Source organism: Chlamydotis macqueenii, chromosome 2, assembly GCF_036417535.1.
Source record: "Chlamydotis macqueenii isolate bChlMac1 chromosome 2, bChlMac1.mat, whole genome shotgun sequence".
NCBI lineage: Eukaryota > Metazoa > Chordata > Aves > Otidiformes > Otididae > Chlamydotis > Chlamydotis macqueenii.
This window is the reverse complement of record NC_141557.1, coordinates 71,743,592-71,765,553: the sequence shown is the minus strand read 5'-3', so window position 1 is coordinate 71,765,553 and position 21,962 is coordinate 71,743,592. Positions and strand designations below refer to the sequence as shown.

General features: G+C 43.9%; 1 protein-coding gene across 6 annotated transcripts in view; it reads left to right on the top strand.

The window, feature by feature from the left end:
* RREB1 (ras responsive element binding protein 1) overlaps positions 1-21,962 on the top strand; it is a 126,318-nt gene that overhangs the window by 23,201 nt on the left and 81,155 nt on the right. The gene's annotated exons all lie outside the window — the stretch shown is intronic.

Genomic DNA, 21,962 nt, shown 5'->3' with positions numbered 1-21,962 from the left:
TTTCATAGGGCCTTGCAATCCTTTGCCGAGCAGCCTTACAGATGAGCTGGGCAGCTGGGCTTCTGTCAGTTTCTTCTCAGTGATGTAGGTGTCTGCTAGCCGGTGTGGAAAGGTTATAAAGCACTGAAGTATTAGAGTGATGCCTCAGTTTCTGCTTTAGGCACTTGCAACTGGCCACAAGAGCAAGCACCTTGTGAAAGGATGTTGAAATTGATAAAACCTGCATCCCTAGACATCTAGCTTTTTTCCTTGCTTGTTGTAAGTAAAAAGGCTTGTTTGGTGGTGGGGTTTTTTTGAGCAGAGGAAAAAGTCTTCAGGAGATAGGAAACAACTGAGAAGTTACTCTAAGTCAGATGTATATGATATGTTTTTTAAAGCAGTCAGATCATTGTGGCTCTAGGAAAATGGAATTATTTTGAAAGGAGAGAGGTATGTAACTGCTCGAGTGCCTCGACATAGGGTCTGAAATGCTGAATAACCACAATTCTCGCTAACTTCACAAGGCAAGCTTCTGGAAACGGCTCTTGATGCATTGGGTACAAAGCACTACAAGTGCGGGTAAACAATTCTTTAAAATATTTTGGCACACTGAGAAAACTTCAGTGAGTGCTACTTGGAAGCCGAACACTTGACTTTTTGTGGATAAGATCAGTTTAAATAGGTGCGTTTTTCTTCCCGTCTCTCTGTATGAGAGAGGGGAACAGGAGGGCAAGTAAAAAAATCGGAGGAAAAGACCTCATTGCTGACTTGGGAGACTTGTTTGACCTTCGGAGCCCCGTGCACTTGTCTGTGGTTTCCAGCCAAAGGCTCTCACTTTGAGAGCGTCTTGCTTCTCGTGCTGAACTATTTTTTGACGCACTGAATGAATGCAATATGTTAACACTCCTGTAAGTCCCAGAATTGCTTGGCTGCCCCTTGCCCTGCCTGCCTTGTGCTGGCTGAAAAGGTAGCATTGTTTGTTCTGCAAACAGTGGGTGATGGTTGTTTCCAAGGTGACTATGGCGCTGTTGCTGCCCTCTAGTACAACAAAAAAAAAAATCGGCTTCAAACACCTGAGAGCATCCCACTGTCACCACAGACAGTGGGAGGGAGGAAAGAGCTGTTTGTTAGAGCTGTCTAGGCTGCTTATTAGAAGAAAGACAGAGAAAGTGTGAGTAAGCTAAGAAGGGTGATGCTTACATTTGGTTTACACTACGAAACGTTTTTCCTAAATGGTGCACTGGTACAGTTATTGAAACAAGGGAGTATTTCTAAGGATATGTCTGTGATGAGAAGAAATTAAGGTGAATTTAAGCTCTTTCAAACATACTGATCAACTATTAGTTATAGTTTGAGTTTACAATATTAATATTCTGCTTTTTCACTTAATTAGGATGTTTTGAAGACTGCTGAAGCAGGGTGTATGGACTTTCTACAAGTAAAGCTAGAAGGGAACACTCAGCAGTTCTGCTAGACTTGGAGGTTTTCAGATTTGTTTGGAAAACAATTATTTGGGTATAAAGTATGCATCCCCCAGAAGGGGAGCCCCAATAGTGAGTTCTTTAATTTCTTCTGTGTTTTCTTAGAAGGCCTGTGGCACCCAGAACAGTGACTTATTTTTAAGTGTCTAGGTGGATGGATTAGAAGCATTTCTCAGTCCTCTCCCTGTACTGCCTGCCCATCTACTGATGCAGCTGTTTAGTACAGGTTGGGGGAGTGAGTTTAAAAAGAAAAACAAACCAAAACTTCTTGTAATTGGTCATGGATGCTGCTAGCAGAACTTTGTTCCCCCCCCCCATCAAGTATAGTACAGTTCATACTCAGGTTTCAGTAAACATTAACCACTTTTATCAGGGCTTGCAGCATGCTGAATGGTTAGCAAAGAGCATGTACTGAGAGACACAGAGAAAATGAACAAGTCCAAGGTCAAAAGGATGGTAGATTTTTCTTTATTAAAATAAGAGGTGGAGAAGTTTGACAACACTTTGGGGAGAAACTAGGCTGGTGTGAAAAACGTGGTTCTTGTCCTTAAGCTTTTGTGCAGGTGAGAGTACGCGGAAGTACTGCGAGGAGGATGTGCATCTTTAATTTTTCTTCTGCTCTAGTGAGATGACCAGAACACCTCATCACGCACTTGCTGACTGACAGCATGAACTCCTCGTGACTCAGATCAATCCAGAGCAGAGTATGATCTCTGCTATCGCTTATCGCAGCTTTATATGGGCCTGCTCCTACCCAGCATCCACAGAGCTTCCACTGACTTCAGCAGTGCACAGCCAAGCGCAGGCAGGAAGAGATCACAATTTCCTCCCCTCTCTGCCTGCGTGAAGCGATGATGCAAAGCCATCCTGGTTAGGAAGAGTTGGTTGAGGAGCTGTGGTTTAGCAGTTTGCCTGATCTTTCTTTCTTTTGGATGACCTAGATGTTTCTTTATTGCTTTTGAGGGGTGCAGTGCTGCTAATTTTGCTGCAAAATTAACTGCTGTAGTGATCAAAAAATAGTTGATCAGCTTAGCAATGAAAATGAGGTAAATTGCAGGTAAATTAATGAAATTATTTTAAGTTGAGGTGTGGAAAAAGCATTTTGAAAAGTGCATGTGATGTGCCCTAAGGAAGTTTGTTGAAGCATGCTGTCCCTCCTACCTCCATTCAAATAATGCTTTGCAAAAGAAAGAAGCAGCAGTGTTCACCTGCATGTTTCCTAGAAAACAGCATAATTGAAAGATTGTACCTCACTGGAAAAACACAGACTTACTTAAATGGTACATCAGATACAGAAGAAATCCAAACCGTCTGTGGCTGATCTGACAGTAGTTTGAGAAACACCTTCCACTGCATGCCCCTCAAATAAGAAACGTGTGCACACAGTTAAAAATCTCGTCTTTGTGGTGACACAGATGATTCAGTGCAGGAAACGAGAGGAATCTCATTCAGCAGTTAAGCATTTGTGGGCCGGGGGTGTGAGGAGGTCATGGTGTTCAGCACACCCAGTTAGAAACCTTCGGGCTCCTTTCTCTGCTGCGTTTTATATGGATTTAAATCAGGGCTGAGACTTGAAGCATCGGCGCGAGAGGCAAATCCCATCCTGCTTGTTCCACCTGGATCAGCTGGGAGATGAAAGAGAGACGAGACGAGACTTTGTTGTTGGTTTTAAATTTTAACTACAGGTATTAGCCATCCAACTCAAAGCCATCCTTTGTCATGGGAGGTGCAAGGGCTCAGCTCTCGCGTCCTGCTGGAGCTGAACCATGGGGTGGCCAGGCCGGTGCGTGGAGGAGGGCCACCACCAGGGCTCCAGTGGTGGCCCAGGTTCTTCCCTCTGTGTGGCTGCATAGTCCTGGATGTGGCAGAGGGAGAGGAACTTCAGATGCAGGCTTGCAATTACAGCCTCTTGGAAGATGCCGTAGTTCATCTAAATATAAAATGCGAACTGTGGTTTTGGTCTTAAATATTTGTGGTATTTTATCAAACCACTACAAACAAAGTAAACAGCAGAGAAAAGTGACACATTTCAGGCAGGATTTTTTTAAATTTTTCTTTTGCAAGGTGATGCGGAGACTTGTGTTCTGTGACTCATTGTTCAAAGGAAAGACATTTCTCAAATTGAGAACTTCTTTGTTCATCTCTTATTCACAAAATTCCCAAAGAGCTTTATTTTAAAGGTTTTTCAGGAGGCTAGGATGTAATTTTCTTTTTAACTCTGTTGATGTTCTCCCGCAGCTTTCCAGGTGTTTTCGTCTCCTCCTCCAAATTTAAAACAAAAACAAACAAACCAAACTTCCTTTCTTAATAAGTCAATCGTGTGTTGTGTTAGAAGTCTTTGTAAAGTCTGTGGAGGGAAACAGAATCTTGCCTGCTACTTGAATTCTAAAATACATTCACTTAGTACTAAGGGCAGGTTTAATGGCAGCATGTACAAAATGTTACATGTGTGTGTAAACTTGTGCTTTGCCTGGAAACTGACCAAGGAAGGAACAAAGAAAAAAGGATGATTTTTAGATTGCTTTGATGCCTCTGCAAAAGCATTTGCAGTTTTGTATTTGATGTAGGCCTCCAACTGATAACCGGCACTAGTGAAGTGGCTTTTCATACAGTTTTATTGAAATTAGTTATGCAAATACAGTGCAAACTTTATTGCAATAGCAATCATTTACAGTGCACAGCTGGTAAACAAAAACATTGCCATTCATTCTCCAGTGCGTCAATAGCTTCTGCTGGGTTCTTGCTGCTGTGGCTGGCTGTGCAGGCTCCCAGCATTTATTCCTCAACTCCAGCTGCCCATGGGCTTTGCCTGCTTGTAGTAGCACCAAGGTGCAAGAAAGGCTCTTGCTCTTGAAGAACCACTCATTCTGTCTTTCCTTTTTTTTTTTTTTTTTTTTTTTTTTTTCACCTCCCTGGAAAATTACTTGTACTGTCAGTCTGCAAGACCATGGTCCTGTTCCCCTCTGAAATTGTTTCATAAAAGCTTCTCAGAGGACCGTTAGGCGCACTGTGGGCAGGAAGAATTACGTGTGTCCTCTTTTTAGATACCCTTGCAAAGGCTTCAGTGCAGGAGTACTCTCTTAAATCTCAAACACACAAAGTCTTTTGATAATACAGTGAAGGGACTCATTCTGTCAATTGTTAATATAATTTTCTGTCCTCTCTCCTTCAGCTAGGCTGCCCCTCACTAGGGAAGTCTCACTACTCCCAAACTATCATGGTAAGGTTTGGCTTGGTAGAAAATTTTTGTTGGGTGAAATGTGAGACCTCTGTGCCACATGAGTGCCAGGAGAAAATGAGGTGGATGCCCCACCGCAGCCTTGGGGCTGCCAGGAGTGGTTGGGGAGGCTTTTTTTTTAGGTTTCCTATCAACGTGCAGGTGGGCCTCGATTAATATCTCCTCTTATGGTAACTTTCACTGTTTCTTCCACTGAACTTCAGTTACAGTGTGTGATTTTGGTTTGGTTTTTTTTGTTTAATTGTGGAGCTCAGTAGAACAGAGCAGGTGACAGGTATTCATTCATAAGCCATGCTGCTTAGCTGCCATTTAGGAGCACTTTTGCATCGAGTTGCATACATGTCTCATATATTTTAGGGGCAAGCAGGATTTGGCTTCAGCAATGCAGATGCCAGGTGTGTTTGGGGCAGGCAGCAGTGCACGGCATTTCAGGTTCAGGAGCCAGAGGGCGGCAGGCAGCATGGCAGGCTCCCATCCTGCGGCGGGACCTGGGAATCCATGGCACCATCTGGGCTCCTCAGTGCAGGGTGTTGACCGGATGAACCATCCAGATGGGCTACACATGGGCCAGTGGCCACAAGCTGAGAGCATCTCCAGTGTGAGGTGACAGGGGGCCTGGAGAGGTGGCCTAGCACACACCGAAGTTAACGCTCTGCTTGGCTGAAAAGCCTGGATTGTTTCAGTCTTGCAGCTCTCGTGTAGGGTCTCACATTCAAAGCACTAATGACTTCCTCGTTGGGACCCAGACTCTTTAAATTTTTATTAAAGGGATTGTCTGTGCTGACATTTAGCTAGCACCAGATGTTGGCTTTTAGTTACCAGTGTGGAGGTGGCATAGCTAATAAAGGCAAGGGTAAGAAACTTGTGAGAAACTGCCTGTCAGATGTGGCTTTGTGTACTGCAGCCTGCGTGATGTCTGTCGCTTCTTCATGGGCCAGCGTTCTACAAGAAAGCTTTTTTCTTTCCTCCTTTTTCTTCTATACTCTTGACTGGTCAAGTGTTTTCCAAGCGCATGTCTTTTTCAGGTGGCCTTGCTCTTTTGTTAGAGGCTAGCTAATGTAGGGAGAGTGCAAAGGTGGCAGATTTTGGTGGGGGGGTTCCCTTATATTTTGGTATTTCCTCTGTACCTAACTTTCCTGTAGATCATACTTGTCCCCCTCAACCTCTTTTTGCCATACCCTCCCTCAGAAAATGTCAGCAAGCGATTGTTTCCTTCGCAGAGCTGTGAACCCCTAGACAGAGGCTTTTCCAGTTTTATGAATGCACCATTTGTTGCTGAGGGCACAACTGTTCGATGTAACTGGCTGCATCCCACTCTGCTCGGGACCAGCATGCAGTACAGCTAGGCTATGCATAAACCAGATTTTTGTATTAAATGGCACCATTTTGTCCACAGCAGCAGTCTGTCTGTCTTTTGTGTGTGCGCGTGTGAGACTTGCAGTTTTCAGATGCAAAATATATAAAGAACAGCAGTTTTGCAGAAATACATGTTAGTCAGTGAGCATACCGTGCTATTTTAAGGTTTATTTTTCTTAGGGAGTTCCTGATGAGTGATATTTCTTCATTATTTTGTGTAGGCGGGCCGAGGCAAAAGCACATTTTAAAATATTTTATGAAATGGATGCATAGTATAACATTACAAATGTAGTTGTTTTATGGGGGATATACTCAATTATAACTTAACTGAAAATACACGTAGCACTTTGAAAGTGTATGTGCTTGTTTATGTTTTATTGTATGTCATCAACCCGCTGTATGCCCCCCTTCCCACTTTCTTGTTAAGTGCCACGGGACTGGAGACTATAGATGTAACTGCTTAAAGATGCTCTGTGCTTTACATTTTTAACTGTGTCTAGGAAATGTCATCTGATGTCAAACCTGGTGCTCTTTCTCACTGCCTGCCTTGCTTACCCCCCTTCTAAGGTCAGTGCAACTCACTGGTTTTGGCTGAAACAGTGCACGTGACTCCGGGCTGCTGCGCTGGGTCAGGACGTGTTGAGGGAGGACAGAGGGGCTGCATGGCCATCCAGCACGGCTCCTGTCCTAGTTGAGATGCAGTCTTTGATATTTCCCTGCACAGGTTTCTACAGCACACACACATCTGCTTGGTTTACACTTCAAATAATGCAGCGCTGTCCTTCTGGTGGACTGCGAGGTGCAAGAGGAGGGACCGGAGGTGCAGTTGGGTGTTAGTGGGTACCGCGCTGTTTGCATGCCCTTACTCTTGTAGTTTTCCCCCTTGGCCCTGAAAAGCAGCTTTTAGAAAGCGCCGTCCCTGTTGTCAGTTATGCGAGCACAGGCTGTAAAACAGGGAGGTTGCATGAGGCTATCCTCCCAGCAGCTGAATCACAGCTTAGGCTTTTAGTCCTCGTCTCAATGCCAGGAGTTTCTCTTCGGAAGTACTGTGGGCTCTTTTCCCCATCTCTCCTCTCACGTGCCTGTAGAGTTCCTCACCCCTCCAGCAAATAAGAACACCTCCAAAGCAACCCCACAAGCTTAGAAATCACCCACTTGTCCTTCAGTGAAAATACTTTTCATGCTCTATCATAACGGTGTTTAAGAAATGTGGAAAACTGGAAACACTTCTAATTTCTCCACTTTAAAGAAGGTGCTACTGAGTGGAGAAGATGAGGATTCCCCACCTCACGCTCCTTGGGTACCCGAACGAGTCTGAGCATCGGGCAGGCTTGCCTGAAATGTAATAATCCATCCACTAAAAAGCAATAATAAAAAAAAAAAAGTACAGCTTTGCAGCCTTTCTGTGGAGGTTTCCACCCCCCCTGCTTCACCATGTTCCTTCATATATTCACTGCCCACATAATGTTACCCACGGGATGAGGGTGGGAGGGGAAGCTTCTTCTCTTTCATGTGACTGCAGCTCAGTTAATAATTGTACCAGACTTCAGGGGCTCGCGTGACCCAAAGGATTGGTCGGATTCGTAACTGGACAGTTTTTCAGGCACATCTTCGTGCCTCAGCATCCCAGCAGATTCAGAGAAGGAGCCAGATCTGTTTTCTCTGTGATTGCTCATTTGTTATAAGCTGGCCAGAGTATAGCACACAGAGACAAAGGCTACACTGGCCTGAAAAGCCCCCAAAGAAAAGCAGTATAGTAAATACATCTGTAAAACGGTGTTCAAGTTACAGACTGCATGCGTCTCACGCACTCTCACTCGCTCGATTCCCCCCCGCCTTGCTGCCTTAAAAAAGGAATGGCAAAATAGTTTGATAAAATGCATCAAGTGCTAAACTGTTGATATGTTTTTTTTTTTTTTTTTTTTAAAAAAAAAGAATCTTTGCTCAAGCATATGTTTCCAGCACTTTAATCTTTTATGGACTGCATACTTGCTGTGGGAGTGGAAGGGGATGTTGCAGGCTTACTTTCAGTGTACTTAGAAATCTTTCCCACAGCATGAAAACTCCCCAGAAAACATGTGAAACAGCGGCCTGGAAACCAGGAAGTTTCTGATGCCTAGCACTCACTGCTCTGGGGGATTTGTTGTGCTCGGGAGGTCATGTAATAATCTTTCTTCTTTGTTGGCTTCTCTAAGTCTATTTTACACATGATGGAGGAGTATGCGTGTGTGGCTGAGCTTTTAGGGGTCCCCGTTTCTGTACCATGTTTTTGCCCTTGGTTCTTTTGTTGCCGCACTCCTGTGATTAATAAGTCTGCTGCTTAAAATGGCTACTGAACCACCACCAAGTTCTTGCTACCGGTTACCAACTTAACAGCTTAACCTCTGTCAAAAACCACCCAGCACAGCTTTGAGTTGATGCTTTTGTTGCTTAGCAGGTATATTTCTGAGCTTTGGGCTGTCCATTAACCCTGTGAATGCTGTACACAATGAAGACATAAATCTGTTGCAGTGATGAAGGTACGTCCTGATGCTCTGATCACTGCTGCTGCCCCCGCACTACGCTCTGCTTAGATATGCGTGGCGTGCAGTCTTCTGGGTGTGTGGTTTTGGGTGGGTTTTTTTTTGCTTTGTTTCCCCATCCCCTTACCACTTTGCATAGTTTTGGGTTTTTTTTTTTTTTTGAGGAGCTGCAGAAGTTGCTAACGTAGAAAAGCAGCAACGAAGGTGGGAAGTTTGGCACTTGAGGGCTGGTGATCCTGGCAAGTTGGTAAGGAAGATCCAGTTCCCTAAGTAAAGAGATTGTGTGTCCAGCTTCAGTCTGTGATGGACTCAGCATTTTGTTTCCTGACATCTCCTTTCTGTGTGCCTGTGTTTGTGCTGGAGTGTAATGGAGCATGAAAGGAGTCGGAGGAGAGAAGGGGCTGCAGCTTGAGTCTGCTTGCCAAAAAAGAAAAAAAAAACAAACCCAAAAGCTTGACCAAAAGGAGAGTTAACCGGAACATCCCACAGAACAGGTTAGGCAGGACGCTGAAGCGAGATAGGAAGGTTCTCCCATGCTTTAAGACGTCTTCAGTACACCCTCCTCCTTCTCCCCTTTCAGGATTTCCCCCCCTCCTCCCCGTTATGAAATAGTCCTGTGCCGGCTGGGTTTGAACGTAGGGCATGCGGATGGTTGCAGCGCTTGCTCGCCTGCTGCCAGCTGTTTCTTAAGAAATGGAGGGTGCACTTGTCCGTGCCCGTCATCCCATCGCAGAGGCAGCACTCCGGGCGGCGTGCGGCTGTGCTGTGTGCGCCTTCGTGCCCTCCGCCGGGTTGCCTTGCAAACAGTCCCAGCCGAAAAGTAGCGGGGGAGGAAGAGCAGCAAGGAGACACGGAATGCTGGCGGGTGGAGCTTGGAGGGCTGATCCTCCACATAGTTAATCATTGCTTGCAGCATAACCTGTTCCTGTTTTCTAGAGGTTTCACTGGCACCCGCATCCAGAAGCGTATGAGGACTATGTGACGAGCCGCTTTCCGAGCGAGACAGTTTGCCTTGCAATAGCAAGCCCAGTGTCTAATACAAGACATCATTTCTTCTGTAACATGTTTATGCCTAATCGTTCAGTAAACATACCATATATAGTCCGGTTCATGCTCGCTATAACACCCTGCTGCAAGGCGACTTTGCTAGTACCACACAGATTCCTTAGCTCCTGGTAACCGGCTGACAAATAGGATGTTGCCGTATGTAACATAAATATTCCGCACAACTAGGGTTTTTTACACTCCTGCTCGTAGTGCATAAAGCATGTGTTTCTGATCATGTCAGTCGTAAGCCTGGCACTTTGAAAACAAAGAGAATTATACGTAACAAGGTGCCTTATCAAAGGATGAACTGGGTCCCACACATGCATTTTTGTTGCATAATAAAGATTCCACTCTTTCTGTAAACATCAGATGAAGCTTATATTTATGAATTGAGTATTTCAGGGACTTTTTTTTTTCTTTCTTTTTTTCTCCTCTCCGCATTTTAAATGCCTGCACCTCCTAGGTGCTGGTTCCCAAGCTGGAGGTGTGATTCACTGAGAACTTTTCATTCTAGCATCTTGCATAGAATTTCTCTCCTTCCTCTTTCTCTGTGACCTCTTTTTGTTTACCCTGTGCTAGCGGGGTGCTGAGCATGGCAGAGGACGTGAAGAACAGCACTGCAGCTGGATTCACAGCTTTCTTGGTCAGCTGTTACGTATGGTTTGCCTTCAGTTTTTTTTTCTTTTTTCTTTTTAACATTTTGAAATGACTTCAGTAACATTCTGACTCTTTCTGTGCTAGCAAGAGTGGTTCAGGAAAAGGAGATGAAGCCTGCCTACCTAGAACAGGGAGTATTTTTGCCTTTCTGTGCCTTTTACTTCTTGCCCCGTTCCTTGATGTGTGAGAAGACAGCGCAGTGGTGTGGACCCCAGATAACCTTGCGCAGAGCTTTCTGGCTGTCTGCTCGGTGGTGGCTGTTAGCGCCTGGGTCCAGCAGTTTAACGGCTGGCGGTGTCTCCTGTACCACTGAGACAATTGCTTAATCAGAGAGGGTGCCAGTTAGATGCAGATGCATATAGGTGGATTTTCCTCCAATGAGTTGCTCCTTATTTAGGCAAGACTTCCAGAACGGGAGACCTTGCAGGGGGGAATGTTTGGGTGTTACATAAATGGACAGGGCATGCATTTCTCTGACTTGTCTCTCATTGGCCTCGTCAGAGTGAATTATGTCTGACTGCTTGGCAGTTAATTGGACCATCCTTCCCATTTCCTAAGCTGATAAGCCCCTCACTGTCTGCCTCAATCAGGCTTCTTTGTTTGAGAAGTTACTAATGCTGCAGAAGAACAGAATAACTACTTTCTTATCTACTGTAACCAAGTGAGGTGCTCTGATCAATAAGTCTGTGAAGATTTACCATATTTCTTCAGCAGAATCCTTTCACGAGACTTACTTGTACCGTAATACCAGTAGCAGTTGACAGGCACTGAAAAGTAGGTATAGCTGGTGTATTTAATACATACCTTGTCGCTTTTTGAAAGAATTGTGGTTGTGTTTAAGTTATCCTGTGAGCAGCTTTATTCTGGCAGATCCTAGTAGTCGTGCAGAGTAGCATGCGTGCCTGTAGTTGTCTGTCCATCAGGATCGGGTCTCAGAAATGGCTCCCTTTTACCGCAAAGCCCTCAGACTGAGCCCGTCTTTTCTGATGTGTCTGGACGGTGCCTTGCTTAAGGTGGGTGTTGCCAGAAGGTGAGTAATAAGTGATGATTACTTGTCTCTGCGCTATGGATGAGTTTAGATGAAAAAGCACTAAGGTAAAGGCTGTGCTTCAACAAGCTCATCAAAATTAACCACGCAGGAGACAGTAGCATAGCATCCCAAAGGCCTGATTCTTCTGTCTCTTGATTGGTTTTGTTTTGACTTCTGCAGATTTACTGTGTCTGATTGATGGGTCCCTTTGTCCCTGTTGTTAAATGATATCAGTATTACAGATTCCAAATGGGCTGAGTGATACAGAATTATATGCACTGAAAGTAAACATCCTTTTGTTAGATTGCTCAGTAATCTTTTTAAATGCAAAGTTGTGGTTATGAACCTTGCAGGTATGCATCCTCGCGTTTGTACCATTATGTCTGTGATACCAGTGCATAGGAAAGGTGCAAAGATACCAGTTCCCGTGTTAATTGTATTTTGAAGTTGAAAAGTAATTTTATTCTACAGGAGACCACTAGTCCTTTGCTATCAAAACTGTAAATAATTAGAAATAGTGCTTTTTAAATTAGTGTCTGAGTTTATGTATTGATTTGAGCAACTCACTGCGTCTGTTTGATCATACAGTTATTCCTAAAACCTTTTGTAAAGTAGGATTTGTCACAGAACTCTTCCTTCTCCTCCTAGCCTTTGAATATTTCTGGCAGCTTTCAGGGCCCTAAGCACATAAGGTGAGTATTGGGGGACTTCCTCCTTGCACAAAAATTGGAAGGGCTGGGGTTTTTTGTTCTTAAAAAGCTTTAAAAAATGGGGTTTCCCTTGAGCTACACATAGAGGCTGTAAAGTACACAAAGAAAATATATTGTATTGTGAGCTTACATTTGTAGGTACGCTGTGACCTCAGGAAGTGACTACTGGTTTATTTTTCATTGTACCTCTGAGCTGATGTTGTTGAGCACCAGGATGTCTGTGACATCGCCAGAGGATGAGGAGAGTACATAGACGCTGTGAATTCAAGCAGCCATTAGAGCTGTTCAGACGTTATTCATTCATTACATCCAAGAGACGTAGGAACTTGGGTGAGCTGAATGCGGGGCCCAGTCAGTGCGGTGAGATCTAGTGGAGAGACTAAGGGAGGCCACTGCCAATGGTGGATGGATGGATTGCCATCCCTTCCTCCCAAGGACTTGTCGGCAGTCATCAGATCTCAGACAGCTAGCTGATGACCTCTGGTACTGTGACTTTTAGTAGCATTTTTATTGCCTGACATTCAAGGTGATGGGTGGAGAATTTGCATTTGGCTTGCAAAGTTTCTGGAAGAGTGTCTGTGCTCAGTATCTTGGCTGAATCTTACCCAGGCTGGTTCAAGACCAGCTAGTAGCCACTGATTCAAAGGTCTTGCTGTCTACTATGGGATCAGCAAGCTTTGGCATTTCTGAGTGGAGGTGATAAGGAAAGAGGGGAGGGAGGTGTCCATGTCTTAAAAAAGAGCTGAAAATGAAAAACTGGAAAACAAACAACTACTCACTATGAAGTTCTTGGAAAGAAAGATACTGTGTATGTAGTAGTTAATGTGAATCAGACTCTGCATGCATGGTAGCACACTTATGTGGCTATGGGAGAACAGGTAGGTTGCAGTGGAGTCTTAGCAACCGTGAATGGAGAGGAAGCAGGAAGTGGCCTGGCTTCTCTGAAAGAGCTAGGAGAACATCAGCGATGGAGAAGTTTAGGAAGTGTTTAGCCTCAAAATTAGGGCAACTTGAAAATGAATTAACTGCTGGGCCTGTAGTGATCTGTGTGTTCATGTATGTATAGGACTTTAAGCATAGGAAGGTTTGGCGTGAGTCTGGAAAGGGTCCATATTTAAGGAATGCAGTTCTTCTGGCTTCTGAGATAGCTTTTTGTGTAGACAGCATGGAAAACGATTACAAAAACAAGTATTGCAAGACACTTAATGAGATGGGAAACTGGCAGTGCTAAGGCTGTGGCTCTTGGACTCGAGTGATTGTGAGAGAATTGCAGGTTTTTTTATGCTTTCTTTTTCCAAGCAAACATTTTCTGATTCATGAACAACCAGAAGTGGAGTTTATCCTACGGGCTTAAGGCCAGCGACCCCCAAAATACATTGAAAATCTCTCTTGACTTTTGGGATGAGGGACTGTGACAGCTACTGGAAAAGGAGGGAAAAAAGATGCTTTTAGTGTTTGCTGGCAATTTCACCACTGTAGTCTGAGATCTCATCTGCTGAGTGTCAAACCGTCCCTCCGCTTTCACCGTTTTGGAGTGAGGAGTGACTGGGACTGACGAGACTAGTTTTTAGGGAGCTTAATCAGCTTCCTGATTTCCAGGTATACTGAGAGACTCATCTGGGACAGGAATGGAGAGAGATTGTCACTAAGTTCCTCTGGATGAAGGAAGCTGAGCGGCCAGGAGGATTTTCAGTTGGAGATCACCAGGCAGCTTTATTCCGGGCCTTATCTTTGCTTGCATGCGGCTCTACCTAGCTTTAACCATTTGTGCTGAAACACTACCTGTCAGGTGTTTAGCTTCAGGCCACGTTTGTTTTGGTTGAAAGGAAAATAAGTAATAAAAAAAAAAATAATTCTTCAGCCATTTCTAAGAATGCAGCTAAGGGAAAAGTAACTTCAGGTTTTCAGTTCTTTTCTATGTCAGCTCTTTTCTTATTGGAAAGAAGAAAAAAACCACAACAAACCTAGAACCCCTAAAAAAAGGGAAGAAAGCCTGACCTATTTTTCTAGTCCTCAAAGCTGTAATGCAGGGGCATTCAGATTTGGGAAGGGCGAAGCAGGTGGGAGATTGCAGTTACAGCTATTGATTGGATAAGCTAGCTATTGATTATCATCGCTGATAATCATTGGCAATGGCGATTTCTCCAGTGTGTTCTGTTCTTCATGTCTGTTGCAATACATACGGTAAAGAGGACTGTGCATGACCCAGCGAAAGCCAAGCATCCATGTGTCCCTCTTACTCCAGAGCAGAGTAAGTCAGTTCATCTCTTTGAATACTGACGTTGGCAACCCGATCCCACATCTTGAGTTGGCAATTTAGCGATCTTGTGTACCTCTGAATTTGTGTGCTCTTTCATGTGCAAAAACCACGTGGGTAATGGGTGACTGTTTCTTTTGCACTGTGATGTACAGGTATAGGTACAGAATTTCTGGTTGAGGGGTTTGTCAGTGTGAGATGAAAATGTTGTTCTCCTGAATGTGCTTTACCCTGTAGGCACTCTGTTCCATATAGAGTAAGGGTAGCTGGAAAGTTGTCTGACAAGATTTGCACACCTTGCCAAATACCGCCTCTCTCCTAAATAAAAACAAAGGCCCAGAAGTTCCTCAATACCTGTGTATGTGATGTAAACAAACTTTCTAATGCAGGGGCCACAGTAGCCCTCCCTTGCAGACCAGGACTTGCACTGGGACTTTTGTAGCTTCTGTTGAAGCTAATGGGTCTCTTCCATAGAATGGGCCTGTTAGTATCAATTCATTAGCAAGACTGAGGCCTTGATTTGTAATGAGCCCTTAAGTGTCATTTGCAGTAGCCTGCTGACTGTATCTTACTAAGCTGCTGTGGGTGCAAGAGGGAAACTGATAGATGCTGGAGTAATATTTACCTTCACTTCAGTCAGGAGGAGTATCTGGAGCAAAGAGGAATCGGCCACACCTAGGATCTCCAGAATTGGCTCTTCTGCGAGCTTTGGCCACAGAGAATTAAATGCCCCTGATGCTGTATAGGCAGGGCGAAGGCGGCTGTTATCTTTAAAAATGTGCATATTAAAACAGAACTGGAAGTTACTGCAAAGCTGTGTTTGCAGGTATCATAGCAAGGAAATTTTTAGAAACCAGACCCAAAAGGTTTTACAACAGCAAGTATCTCAGGATACTCCCTGACATTTCTTATTTGCTTTGTTGAAGTGTTAAAACAATCCCTGGTTTCCATAGTTTAAAACTAGCTGTTAATAAATTGCTTCAGGATTTTGTTGTTTTGTTTTGATTATATACAGTGTGTATCTATAGTATGTATTTTAATGTGCATTTAAAAACTAATTTTTTTGCTTTGTTATGGAAGGGGTGAAAAGAGTATTTTGAGTTCTTTAACAAGATGCTTGACTGAAGTTATTTATTCATGTTAAGCACCCCAGAGCAATATTGAATAGTTCTGTCCTTCTCTGTTTCGAGAAACTCCTCAGAATGAAAGAAAAACCTCTTTTTTGTTTTTTTTTCCAGGAGAGAAAAAAAATGAATTTCAAAATGGGTTAAACAGTCAGTGAGTCATATTCCATCTCTTGCAAACTTCCCCCTACCCCCTGAGCCCAACCACTCTTCCCCTCTGCTCTGCTCTTGCCCAGGGAATTACCATGCAACTAATTTTAGAGGTGGGTTTACACGTTTGTTTTAAAAACGCTGCAGTCTCCATCTCTGGTAATCCACCAGGTGGAAGCAGATGTGTAGAATATCTGTACACGTATTTGTAAATCTGAGTTTGAGCAGAGGGGGTTTCTAAGAGGGCAGTTACATGCAAAGGCAAGGGAACCTTTGCCAGCATAACACCAGTTAACCACTAGCTGGATTCGTTGGTCGTTTTTGTTCATGTGGTGGGCTGGGTGACGTTGTATTAGCCAATTCTTCTGATGGATGGTTAGAGATCAGTTGCCTGGCTGTTCCAAATTACAATAGGGAGAAGGCCTCCCGGGAGGGGATGGGGAGAATAAGATAGGAAGTGGTTTCTTAGAGATGCTCTTCTTGTGCTAACAGAAGTTTTGGTCTGTTAGCCACCAGCGTGCTTTTTCTGACCTGCGAGAGCTCATTCATAGCTTACTGGTGTCTTCTTCCCTTCCGCCTGCCGTCCCGGTAACCACCTGGCATCCATGTACCTCTCTCCTCTTGCAAAAAATGTAATCTTTGGAGTTTGGGGGATATCCCTTTGTATTCAGCCTCACAAAGATTTTGCTTTGAGTGCATCTTGGTCTAGAAATATGCTAAGAGTGCTATAATATTTTTTTTGGTTGGTTGAGGGATGGGTGGGAGGGCTGCGTGGTGTCACACAGGAAGTTTGAGGAAGCTCTAAGTGATCTCCTGAAAACATCCCTCTGGCCTGCGAATGCTCGTGGTCTCCTAAAGGCAATCATTTGGAAAGGGGCTCCGCTATCCACGTTTACACTGCCTGCTGCATTTCATCTAACAGAAACGCTGTGGCTGTGTACTCCTGCAGGCTTCTGTCCTACAATTTTGGTTGTTCTTGTTTCTTGCTGACCTGTTGCACTACAATTCACGTTCCTGCCTGACAAACTGTGCTTCTCATAACTGAAGCTTCACTCGTAGGGCAAAGCCTGGGCAGTAAGATTTGTTGAATATATACTGATTTAAATAATTTCTTTACTGACTTGTTTTCTTTGAACTTTGCTTAATTCTGAGTGTGTTAAAGAAACAATCAAATCGACTAAAAGTGAAGTGTTCCTTTCCAGTTATACCAGTGAAGATACTTGCATTCTAAGTTCAGAGTTGCAAAACTTAGTCCTCTTCTTGTACTCCGTGCATGTTAGGACAAAAATAAAATGGAGGAAGAGCTGAAAGAAACCGTTTGCATCACTTGAGGCCCAGTGGGAGCTGAGGGTCAGGATCGCTCTGAGAATTAATCGGTTCACTAGAGAAAATGATAATACAAGGAAATGATGGTATTGCAATAAGGTTTTCATTTTTTTTTTTATTAGTAGGAGAAACTTTAAAAAGAGAGTGAGGGAAAGCCTGGGAGCAGAAGTAGCCTGAAGGGGAAATGACCAAGACCAGCTTAGAAACGCAGAGAATGGTGTTTCAGAAGTGCTGCTTTGCAGTTGTGTGAAACTCCTTTCTGTCCTGTGGAGGGGGGGAGAGAGGAAGAGAGCACAGCCCTGTGAAATGTGACTTCTTAATGCTGTTTTGGATAAAGTTAAATAGTTCTGGACCTTCCGCTTTCTTTGTGGATTGAGGATTTTAAACAGAGAATGCCGGGCCTGTGGAAAAGTGACTATGATCACAAGTCTGAAAGTGGTGTGCAGCCTTTCTTGTCATTTTTAACAAACCAAAAGGTCACGGAAATCTGCCCAGGCAAACTTTTGGTCCTTCTGTGCCCCAGTGCAATAATTATAATGCAGAAACAGCTGATAGGTCACATCTCCAGCCCTGTGCAGCGTTATGACTTGCTACCTACATTCCATGTTTAGCTTTGAGCGATCAGATGGTGCAAGCAACGTGAGCTAGCAGCGCCTGAGGACATGCAGCCAGGCAACACGTCCTTTCCCCCTCTGCAGCTTTGGTTTCTTTTTCCACTTCTGTCCCATCCCATTCCCTTAAGGTGATGCATTTTACAATAAATGCCGCTCTCTGGAGGGGGTCAGCTGCCCCTATGGGAGCATGTGTGCCATTCCCACTGTGCTGTATTTCAAGTCCAAGGGCCCAAGGTTTGTAAATATTGTTTCTAAAGTACCTGAGGACTCCAGGTGAGCTGCTTGTCCTACTTACTGGGAACTCTGGAGCTGTGGTGGCACATGGTGGCAGACTGTTCCAACGTTGTTACTGATGTGACTTAACGAAGCATGAGTTGTATTGCAGGAGGGGTAAATTTTGTCTTTGTGCATGGGGAAAGGGTCATTTACAAATGTTTTCAGACAAACAAAAAAGTTGAAAATTATGCGTAATTCAGCCCTGTAAAGACTGAGGGAGGCTGGGAGGGAGGGCAACATTTTAGGCTTGTGTTTGTTTTGTGCTTAATACTGTGCAAAAGGTGCTCTCAGTCCTTTATCTAGTAAAAACGTGGATAGGTAAGCAGAAGATCACTCATTGCCTCAGACTGCTCTTGCTCTCTTGCTCCCCTCTTCCAGGGATGCTTTGGGAGAGGTGTGGTGCAGACATTATAATTGTGGTAGTTTGCTTTATTGTGAACTTATTTTCACTGGGTTTAATTGGAGAACTGAACTTCAGGTAGTTTTTTAAATGATAGGACCGTTCTTTATGGCAGAGTGTTTGCAAGTGAGCTCTGAGCTGGAGAGAAGGGAGCGAGGGGGAGCGGGAGGAGGGAGTCTGGAGATGGAGCCGGCTGTGGGTTCGTTCCACTACATCTTTTCATCTTTCGCTGGTACTCCAGCACTGCGGGAGTAGAGTTACCGACAACATTCTTGCTCAGGTCTCTCATCCCTCACTCAAATAGAGGGTGTAATTTGACAATGTCTCAGCTCCCCTGTTTGAATGCTGTTGATGAAACTATATGTATGTACGTTTTTAAGTGAAAAACAACAACAACAAAAAAAAAGCCCAAGCAAACGCAAACCCCAAACCAGATCAGTTCTGTGATCGGGGTTGTTCAAACGCGAGGACTGGCAGGAGGCCGGAGGGAAAATGTGTGGCCGGAGCTGCGGGGTGAAGTGAGGACTGGCAGTCTGTCCTTCTGAATGACACCCGTGGCTTACATCAGGTTAAATCAGTCTGTACACTGCAGGCTAAGGTGAAGCAGAATGGATTAAAAACAAGTTTTCACTTGCAGCCTTGAGTTTCCTTGCAACTGCAATTCTGCGTCAGCTTGTGGGGGCACATGTATTTCTGCATCTCAGCTGCTGTGGAATATGAGAAACATCTTTTTACAGGACAGTTCTCGCAGTCAGTATTCATTAAAGTTTTCGTTACTCCAGCTGCTGTGTCCACAACTTTCACAAATGGATTTGGAATCTGGATTTTTATCTCCTCCTCCTCCATCCGTATCGGCTGTTATCGGCTGCAAACAGGTTAACAGCGAGGCCTGCCGGCTGCTTAATGGGTGGCCGCCTGGCGCTACCTTTGGGCTGATGCAGATCATTTCTATTGGCCAAGGTTATCTCCCTGCTGACCTTGTTGCCAGAGCTCAGCCTCCTGGTGGCACAGTAATTGTGAAGAGGAGGGTGTCTGAAAGAATGCGTCAAGGCTGGAATAGCCTTTCTGGCTTCGTAAAAGCTGTATTTTATTTTCATCACTGCTCTGAACCAGGAAACAAAGTGCCTTGATGTTAAATTTGCAAATTCGGAGGTCATGTTTGAAGACTCTTTTCTTCTAAAATCCACTGTGGAGACTTCTCAAATTTAGAATGGCAAGAGGCTACTGTACCACAACTCGACTTAGAAGCCCAGTTCTGCTGCTGTACTTTCTCGGTTGTTTGCTCACTGAGCATTGACAGCTTGCTGTACGTGATACACAGCATCTGATTTCTTCTTAGCTGTAGCCTTTCATACCAGAATGTCTTTTCCCTTGGTTGCAATTGGTTTGGTTTACTGGACTAAATATGTTTGCATGCTTTTGGGATGAAGAGGGACTTCTGTTAGCTGTGTGACAGGATGAGGCACAGGGATTAATGGAGGGGAATGGGGAGAGAGGGAGGAGTCGGGTGGGTTTTCTTTTTTTTTTTTTTCCTAGAGGCATCAGGCTCCTCTCATAGCAAGGGAGAACATAGTACATCGAACCTAAAGACCTTTAAAGTACATGCTGAAATGGATGCTGGGAAGATACAGTGCAGTGCTTGGGCACAACTCCAAGGCTCCCGAGGCAAGTAATATTTAAACAAGCTGAACAGCCCCTTTAGGCAAGCAGCAGGAAATCCAGCACTGAGCTTTGTGTTGTTGCATGGTCAGCAGAAGATAAAAGCTCAGGCTATGCAGCTGGGGTTCCCTCCTATCACTGGATGGCAAACTGTTAAGAAAAGATAAAAGGACAGAAAAGAACAGGGGGTCATCTTATTGAAAAGCATTCCTTCATATTTTAAGCCGTTGAAGTACTTTGAAATACATTGGGCCTGATGTAAGTCAGAAACAGCGCCATCGGCAGCTCTGGTGCGTGTCAGAGCTTTTATATCCATTGGCAGGCGAAAGGTGAATTTGTCCCTCTGCTTCACCAGAGATAGATGTTTAACGTGGGTAGGACTGTGATACGCGTAGGTGCCTCACTGTAAGCCTCACAGCAGGTAGGAGCTTCCCAGAACATTTTTAGGAGCAGGGCATATAATGATGGGACTGCTGCTGACTAGGGGTTTCCTTCTGAAATGCAATCAGCGTTCAGGCACGTATAGCCTTTACAGATCCTGCTTTCTGCAGCCGATCCTTGGTTAGCGACTATTTTAACAACGAGGAGGAGAATGTAAATGAATGGGATTGCTACGTCAAGTCATCTAATAGTTATTTACTGTGTTCCTCCCCTCTGTCCCTCCTCCTTTTTTCCTGCATCACAGTACTGGTGTCTTGGGAAAGAAAATGCTTCGGAGCATTTGTTACCAATTTAGCAGCAAGTACGTGCTCAAATTTGGGATTTCTGAGGTCTGTGTGCGCCATATGTAGGCGAAATGTAATATTTGCTAGTTCCAGTAGAAGGGAACAAACAAAAATTAGCTGTTCTTCAGATAGTGTTTCTTTAATCTAGTGAGACTTACATTTGTGCAGCCTTTTTGTTTTGGTAAGACGGTTAACTGTCCTCCCTAGGGTGCCTAATTGCTTATCATGAACTAATCAGTCCCCTGGGTATACGAAGGGATGAAACACTGCCAAGATAGAGCCTGTGACTTCCCCCAGAGGTGTGATAACACTCCCAATTACCCCACCCCTCAGGGAGCTTGCTTACTGCTATTTTAAAGACCTCGTTATTTCAGAAATTATCCATGTTTAGAGATTTTAGGAAGTTTTAAAGGAGTGTATTTGCTGAGGAACTTTGAACTTACCAGCTTTCATATTTTTTATGTCAAATCTGTATTAATGTTTCAAGTTTGGTGTGAAATATGCTGAACATGTTCCTGCTGCCACTTGTGTTTATGAAAGTGCCTACCTCCATAGCCTCTATGGCATGCCAGAGCCTAACAGATGAGGAAAGGGCCAGTTTCTGTCTTCAGCTGTCAGTAAGCAGGAGTGGCGAAATCTTCTAGCTTCAGAAACTCCATTTGAAGTTTAGTTGGAGGAATGAGTGAAGCAAATCTGGTGGTGACTCTCTTCTGATTTTTTTGTAGAATGATTGTTGCGTATTACCATGTGTGAAATGAGTGGGTGATTAAGAAAAGTTTTTCACCTTACAGTGAAAAATAATTTATTTAGCTGGTGGTTTTGCTTGCTTTCTCCTTTTAGTTTCTTGGTTTAACTCATTTAAATATATGCTTGTCTGTTCTACAGGCGAGATGGCTACCAATTTCTTGAATTCTTCTCTTGTATCTCTTTACATTGAGCGATTGAGCTGCAGAAGGCGTATAAAACTTATTACAAAACAATAATGTCTGAACTGGAAGTGGAAAATAGCTCCTGCTATTTAGTATCTGAGTGAAAGTACAAGTTCTGGTGTTGAGGTTTTCTTTGTCCTTTTGCTGCGAAAGAAAATAATTTTTATATGAAGTTTGGAGGATGGGATCTATCAGTTGGGTGGAAATAGACTTCATTCTTTTGAAGAGTTGTAACCTCATCAAAGAACAATATCAGATTTTTTTTTTCTTTTGTGGCTCTTTTAAAATACTTTAGGTTTTGTTCACCTCTAGTTGTAGACTAGATTCTAAATGACCTCAGCAAGATTAATGTAAATATATATATTGCCATAGTACGTACTGGCTTGAAACTGTTAAGCAAGGTGATTTCATTTTTAGAATTAAAAGAAAGTGGCTGTGTGGGTGTGTATGTACATATGACTGAGAAAACATTCACCTGGAAA